At 38.7% G+C, this 8088-nt stretch overlaps 1 pseudogene across 1 annotated transcript; it reads right to left on the bottom strand.

Moving 5' to 3' along the window:
• Positions 1 to 509: 509 nt before the first annotated feature.
• Positions 510 to 2845, bottom strand: LOC137733287 (uncharacterized; annotated as a pseudogene). The gene is made up of 5 exons (XR_015964173.1): positions 1918 to 2845; positions 1845 to 1877; positions 1615 to 1711; positions 901 to 966; positions 510 to 765 (listed from the first exon to the last, which is right to left on the bottom strand). The product of XR_015964173.1 is annotated as an uncharacterized LOC137733287 (transcript).
• Positions 2846 to 8088: the final 5243 nt, after the last annotated feature.

The raw sequence follows: 8088 nt of genomic DNA, 5'->3' as shown, positions 1-8088 counted from the left end.
GAAACCAAACCACAACAGCAAATACTTTCGCCACACACGACGGAAATCTTGATGGTACGCCAGCTCCGGGGTTTCTCAATTTCACCGGAGAGAAGGCTGGGAGCCCTTACGCCAAGTTCGAAGTGGAGATGGCAAAGAGTAACGGGAATGAAGGACTAGTCCGCATCAGATGCTGTTACAACGATGAAGGTGGAGCTCTCGCATACAAAAACGAGTAGTACACTGAAGTACTCCCAACATTTCGTCGGTATTTTAAGTTTGGTAGGTCAACGGCAACATCCAAGCCGGCTTTCCTGTAATCGCAGATGATGGAAAGGTCAAGAAAGGGTTTACAGGAGCATTCAAGTTTGGAGAAACTGAGACAATACTGAGTAATGCACAGGAGGCTGCGTGCAAGGTTGTTCCGACACCCTTAGTTGCTGGGAAGTAATTACCATCAACATGGATGATGGCGTTTACACTGGTGTCAATACCTTCGACATGAAGTTCGACACCAACGAAGAAATGTCTTCTCATCCAATGCTCAGCGCTATATTCTCGGAGTTTCACAATATAGTTAAATGGGTACATTATTCTTCAGAAAATTTACATATTTTGTGTTTTATTACCAATCCTACATTCGATACCATTGAATTTACTGGTAAAAATACATTTCTGTAACGATCCTCCGATGGTAGATATTCGTCTTTCTTCTTCAACCACTTTCTTCAGGGAATTGTTGATGTCACCCAATGCCCAAGCTACCGAGATGTGAGGGCGCGGATCCTGTGATCACCAACACCCCATGAAGTGATTTAGTTTTTTGAGCAATGAGTAGTATTCAGACACAATCATTTGCTCCAATATATTGTCATATATTCAGTAAGTAATTTCAAGTTTGAAAAGCACGGAAAAGCGAACCTTGTAAAATTCAGGAAGATTGTGAAGCTTATACACATCATTCACAGCTTGAATCTGCTTTGTTATCTGAAATCAATGGAAGATGAAATATTTCAGACTTGTAGACAATGAAAGCTAACTCAACCATGCATTAATACGAAAACAGGTATGCTTCTAGTAACCACGTTTCACTCTTCCACGATATCAGAGTGGTCTGACGGGCCGCAAGGGGCATGGAGGGTACGAGTGGTGTTGCAAGTCACGAGCGGAGTTGTTGGGTGGGCGGGTCATCGTTGGGATGTCGCAGATCTGTTTCACGTTTTAAATCCCATCGTTCCTAGTCTAGTTGAGACAGTCTACACCAATCATTAGACAAAACACCTAACCTATCAAGTTCAACCCTAACCTAACTAGTCTGAAATACCAATTCCAATCTTGTCCGGCCCGCCAAACGTGCCCTAAGTTTCATAGGCTTATACTCACATGACAGGATTAGGAACATGATTTACGCCAGGACAACACATGTTAAAACCATGAGCATATCATGCATTAGTTTTCGTTTGTGTTTTTCATGCTACAAGTGCATCGAAGACCAAACAATCTAGGCTAATAAGCAAACAAGATATCGATATTTCAAAATCCCATGACTTTCGGCAAGTACTTACTAAATCTTAAGCCCATATAACAACTGAAAACATTTAGAATTGCACCAAGAGAGAAAGCTAGCAATCATACCTCAGCTGACCCAGCAGCAATGACTTCGATCGACACAAAGGTCCGGGTCTGATCATCGTTAACAAAAACCTCCCACTTGCTAAAATCAATCCAATACCTGTTTCACAACAACAAAATGAGTTAAACCGAAAATGGACAATAAATTTGCAGGCTTACAGAATTATGTTGAATAACAGAACTAAATTCACGCAATGCAGACAAGAGAATGTAAATGTAAGATGTAACCATACCGCCTCTGAATCTGAAGCTTCTGCCGCAAGAGAATGTAAATGTAAGATGTAACCATACCGCCTCTGTAACCATGTCACCAAGGAATCAATCTGGTGCACCCGAATCGGAACAGTTCTTCCGAGACTTATATGGAACTCTCTACCTAAAGCAACTTGTTCAAGTTTATGCTCGTCCTTACGCAGAATGTCAAGCGGGACGTCAACGTCAACGGCATGGAGACCAGGCACCAGAGAAGCTAGCTTGTTCAAAAACAAGGCCATCATGGGCTTGGGTTCCTTGGGCCGAAAACCCAAGCTTGTAAGGCCCAAAGACCTAGGGTTCAAAGGGTTTAGTTTAACTAGGGTTTGGGCTTGGGCTTCGAAAAAGTTTTGGGCTCAGCAGCCCGGCCCAAAGTCCTGATTCCACTTGGGTTTTGGGCTGAGTTGGGTTTGGGCTTAAGGGTTACTGGGTTTGGGTCATTTTGACTTGGTTTCAACAAAAAGGAAGGCTGGAGCTTCCCGAGCTCCTTTCAACACCGATTCTCAACCCTAGGGTGCGATCTAGCTATCAAATTGAAGCTTAGGATGAGAGGAAGAGATTCGTACCAATATCATGTCGTGAGGTGGCCGAAGTTGGCCAGATTTTGGCTCGAAAGCCACGGGGCTCACCAGAAAAGTTTGATGTGCTCTATGTGCTTCACGGAGGATGATGGAGAGAGAGTCGACGCAGGAGATGGTGCTGTTGTCGTGTCATGTCTCGATTTTTGGGTGTGTGTAGCTCGGGGATAATGAGAGAGATCAAAGAGTGAGAGTTGACAAAGAGTGCTCGGGGGAGAAGAGAGAAGAAGAAGAAAAAGAAGAAAAGAATGGTGGAGGTGGAGGGAGCTGCCACGTGGTGAGCAAAGGAGAGAAAGAATTTGGAAGAAATCGAAAAAGGGAACCGGATTGGGTAGTGGATAGGGGACAAAAAGGTAGTTTCATAATTCCTGTTAAATGATATTACAGTTAGTTTAGGGCTTGGTTTCGCAATCCAGAGGAGAGGGAAGATGCAGTGTAGGCATGGGGGATGGGGTAGAGGTGTGTTTAATGGCAAAAGGGAAGGAATCTTCATGGAAGATTACATCCCTACTGGTCAGAGTGCGATAAGTGTCCAGGTCGTATAATTTGTATGTTTTCTGTTCATGAGGGTAACCAAGGAAGATGCAACGATGTGCCCGAGGGGAAAATTTAGTGGTGGGAATGACAATGGTGGCATAGGCTAGACAACCAAAGATGCGGAAGTGATCGTAGGTTGGGGTTTTGTTATGAAGCACCTCAAAAGGATATTTATTATAGAGAAAACAGGTAGGGAGACGATTTATTAGATACGCAGCTGTAAGAACACATTCACCTCAAAATTTTAGAGGAAGATGAGATTGGAATCGAAGGGCGCGAGCAGTTTGAAAGAGGTGCCTATGTTTTCGTTCAACAACACAATTTTGTTGAGGGGTAAAAACACAAGATGTTTGAAAAAGGACACTATTGTCTGAGAAAAAATTATGAAGAGAAAAAAAAAATTCTCCTCCATTATCAGTACGATGCATTGGATTTTAGTATGGAATTGGGTATTAACATAAGCAAAAAAATCTTTGATTAATTGTTGAGTATCTGATTTATGTTTCATGAGAAAGACCCACGTAAAGCAAGAAAAATCATCCACAATGGTTAAAAAATAATGAGCTTCAGAAAGGGAAAATTGACGACTCGGGCCCCAAATATCACAATGAATTAAAGCAAAAGGAAAAGTCGTTGCAATTGAACTTAAACCAAAAGGTTGACGAGTTTGTTTCACCAAAGGACAAACATCACAAACATGGCTAGAATCAAAAGAACAATTAAGAAAACTAGAAGCTAAAGCTTGCAAACGAGTAGAGGAAGAGTGACCAAGGCGCCTATGCCATAAGGAGGACGAGATGGTGATGATGTTGCATAGAGGTTGAGGGGTGGGGATAGAGGAGGCAAGGGCCACGAGGTAATATAGATTGCCACGTCACTTACCCACATCAATCATAGCCTTCGAAACCAAGTCCTACAAAACACACCAAGAATGAAGGAATGTTACGGAACACGATAATCCATCTGTAAGCTTACCAACTGATAAAATGTCCACTTTAAAATTAGGGACACATAAAACATCTTTCAATTTAACTGAGGAATTTAAACGAAGAGTGCCAGTTAAAGTAATTGGAGCGGTAGCACCACTAGGCAAAGAAACAGGTGGCAAATGCAAAGCAGAAGTATTAACCAAACATGAAGCGGAATAAGTAATATGATCTGTAGCTCAGCTGTCAAGGATCAATTGACCATGACGAGAAACTACGGGTAACAAACCTTTGGAAGTCATCACTGAAAACAGCATGGCCTGAAGAGACGAAGAAGAGTCTGCGGTGTCTCTTAGGGTAGCAAGGGCACAAGAATGTTGTTCAGCTGAGAGGTGTGACATCGCAACCTGCACATCATGCAAAGTGGGCTGCCCTTGCACGTGATGAGCTGAAGGAAGTATTGTAGAATTACGGGCCTGAGGGCTGTTGTTAGGCTGAGGACTAGCATTGTTAGTGTTACGAGCAGGATTGGCAGCGCCATTGCTGCGTGAAAAACCAGCAGATGTAGTGGACGTGGAGGAGCGACGGGGTGGCCTCCACGGTTGTCCATGGAGATGATGACCAACAAGATAACCGTGAAGTTTATGGCAATTTTCGAGGTTGTGAAAGTCATAGTTGTAATAGATGCAGTGGAAATGAGGACGGTTGGAGGAAGCACGGGATGATTTACGAACCGCCATGGCTGTAGGTTGGTCTGGGAGAATTGTTTTGGGAGAATTGTTTGCAAAAAGAAGGTTGCCAAAAAAAAAATTTAAAGAAAAGCTAGGGTTTTGAAACATGCTCTGTATACCATGTAGAAGAAGATATATGGGCTAAAAAGTATATTTCATTGATATGTGAATAAGAATATATACAATTACATTCCTTGCATAGCAAGATATTATCCCTACAAGTTAGGAATACAATATAATTAGGATTACAATCACATTTATACTTTAACTATATTTCTACGTGTTTAACATGTAGCGGGTTCTCGATGGAAGTTAGGGCAAGGTTATGGAGCAGAAGTGGATTCTCTGCCATCAACTGGTGCAAGACCTGGATATCTCCTGTTTTAGAAGCATCAACTGGTGCAAGAGCTGGATATCTCCTGTAAGAATTGATTTCCCTCCTTCCTTTATGTAATAGAGTAGACATATATATAGTATACAGAGGTGGAGTTTTGGTTTTTTCCTCTTTCTCCGATTCCTCCTTCCTTCCACCTACTTTCCACTTTTTACCCGTGTTTCCTTCCATCTTCCGCCTTTTCCATCTTTTCCCCCTATTTTCTTCCACCTTTACCCCTGTTTCCCTCCAAGTTCCTCAATTCGGATCGGCTTCATCCATCATTGACTTTGGCTCTGATGGTCACACCACCTTTTCTTTGCTAGTGGGTTGCTTCTTCTTGTTAATTTCTTTCGATTTGTGTAATAAAATAAACATAGTATACCGAGGTTAATTTTTTTTTTTTTTTTTGTAAGTAAATAATAAATAAAAAGGGCAAAAGCCCAAAGAGAAGTGTAATGATATAATCAATTAAAGTTAATGGCAGTTGCCAATCAATCCTGCTGGAATTGCGATGGCGAGAGAATCTTGCTGACACTCCTAATCTCAAAATTAGAGAGATTTCATTCAGGGTAATGTTAGGAGACTAGATTTGGAGATAAAATTTTAGAAACTAAGGAATGTAGAAATTGATGATTAATTTATTACTTAAATGTTGATAAACGTGCTCATTTTATTTGTGACACATCATTTAGTTTATTAGTTTTGTATTCAAATTTAGTCTCCCTAGCATTACCCATCATATATACAAATGAGAAATGTTATGGAAACTCTTTCATAAGTGGAACTATCAATGAATTCTTTGCCATCAAATGTTTTTAGCATAATTTCCATGCAAACATTATAAAGTATTGTACCAAAAACATGAGATAGCAGAGAGTTTATGGAGAGTCTCACTTTGAAAAAGTATCAAACAAACATGTGGTAGTGATAGGGATGGCAACGGTTCGGTTTCGGGACAAAAATATTATATCTATCCCAATTACCATGAAAATTAATCATATCCATAACCGCAAATTAATCATCGTAATTATCCATAATCATACCCACCGGATAACGGATTCTCCATCTATTAACGGTTATATCTATCATTGTCAATACAAAAAAATATATTCGTTCATTTGATGCAATATAATTTAGTGGCTAAATTGGATTAATGGTCCCTGTGATGATAGGATAAACAAAAGATTACCCCGGTGGTGAAAAACAATCGGATTTAAATCCTTGTGGTGAAGTTCGTTAGAATTCAAGCCCAAAATTAACATTTTTGTCAACTCTCCATTAACCCAAAATTAACAATCTCACCCTTCTCTCAAAGATTCCATTAGATTTTCGAACCACAAAGCCTGCTGAGTTCAACCTTGATTTTTTGATGAGAAAAAGCAAAAGATGAAAGGAAAATTTCGTAATACATAGCAAATGTATGGTGTTTATGATAGTACGAAGCTGGAGTTTCTATGATGAATGCGCCAACGATGATACGTTTGAAGGGTATCCAAAGCTCAAGTATTCAAGTAGGAACTCATTCTTTGACAACAGATCATATCAGCTACTTGCACCAGAGAGAATGAACTGAGGAGGAAAGGCTTACTCTAGAAGAAAAGGGTGGTTCTATAAAAGGCAACAAAAAGGTTGAAAAAAGGACACTCAACTCAACATACAAAAAAGACTTTTAAAAAGCTTTGCAACCTACTCTTCACATACTCCCCTTGTAGTTCAAACATTCCTCTGTATTTATGGCTCAGCTACTTTCTTTGTAGTATTGATTTCCTGCATTAAAGTTTACTTCTCAAAACATGTCTTGTACTTGCAAAACTTTGCTCGCCTGGCATCCAAACTTGCCCGAATAGGTTGAAACTATGCTTGATTGCTTGTATTTATCAATTACTTTCAAGTTATTACCTTTTTTTGCAATTTATTGTCATTTTGGTTAACACTTTACGAGTATAGCAGTTTACCTTTCAGCTTTTACTATTATTTCTAGCTCTTTACTTTCTGTTTTTACTTTTTTTTTTTTTTTTAATAACAAAGGTTGCAAACTGGCTTGGATCGTTTCTGATTAGTTTGTGATCATTGTTTTGGCATTCAATGCAAGAAAAATATAAAGTTCTTGTCTTCAAGGCATAGAAAAGAACCTAATATAGATTTAAATGTAAAAATCAAAGCTAGGAAATGGACATTGCATTACAGTGTCTGAATTTAAATGTAAAAATCAGGAGTCGCATGAAGTGTGAAATGTAGGAGACATGTGGGTGATGAAAAAAATAGAATTAGGATACACTGCAATGTAGTGTCTAAATCCAAAAGGAAAAACTAGAACCAGGAAACAGACACTGCATTGCAGTGTCTCAGTCCAAATGTACAAAGGAACATACGGGAGGCATGTGAGTGATGGAAAAAACGAAACCAGTATATGGACACTACAATGCAGTGTCTGAATCTAAATGTAAAAAATAGAATAAGGAAATAGACATTACATTGCAATATTTGATTCGTATGACTTATTCCAAATATAAAATTTATGAGAAAGAGTGTGTTAGTTGAAGATGGTGCCAGCTTTAGTGGCAAATTTTATAATTTTTGTTGATTTTAAATGAATTTAAGTATCACAATATATAGTTGACCTATTTATAATTAACATAAATAGTGTTGATATATTGTTAATATTGTAACTTTTTAGATTTTTTACAAAATCATGTGTAATAAAATGTGCCTAATATATAGGATGATACATACAAAATTAATTAGTTACATAATAAATGAATGTTGTTTGATTTAAAGTTCATTTACTCACAAAATAAAGTAATGTTATTTGATTCAAAATTAGCTTATTTTCATAGGAAAACTAATGAAATGATTTGAAAAATTTAAGTTTTAACGATAAATGACAAAATAAAGGATAAAGTGAATAATACCATGATTAACTTTTTAGTGTAAAAATATGGGTTTTTTTTTAAGTGAACAGTACCGGTAGTTTTTCGTTCAAGTTCCCTATTTCCATTGAATCCAGATCCTTTATGGATCCTCTTTGTAAGGATTTCGGAGATCTGTGAATTGTATCCGTTCATCGTATATTGTGC

This window comes from Pyrus communis, chromosome 7 (genome assembly GCF_041283825.1).
Source record: "Pyrus communis isolate YQ-2024b chromosome 7, ASM4128382v1, whole genome shotgun sequence".
In the NCBI taxonomy this organism is placed as follows: Eukaryota; Viridiplantae; Streptophyta; class Magnoliopsida; order Rosales; family Rosaceae; genus Pyrus; species Pyrus communis.
Note: the sequence above shows the minus strand (reverse complement) of the source record. Positions and strands in the feature narration are given on the sequence as shown.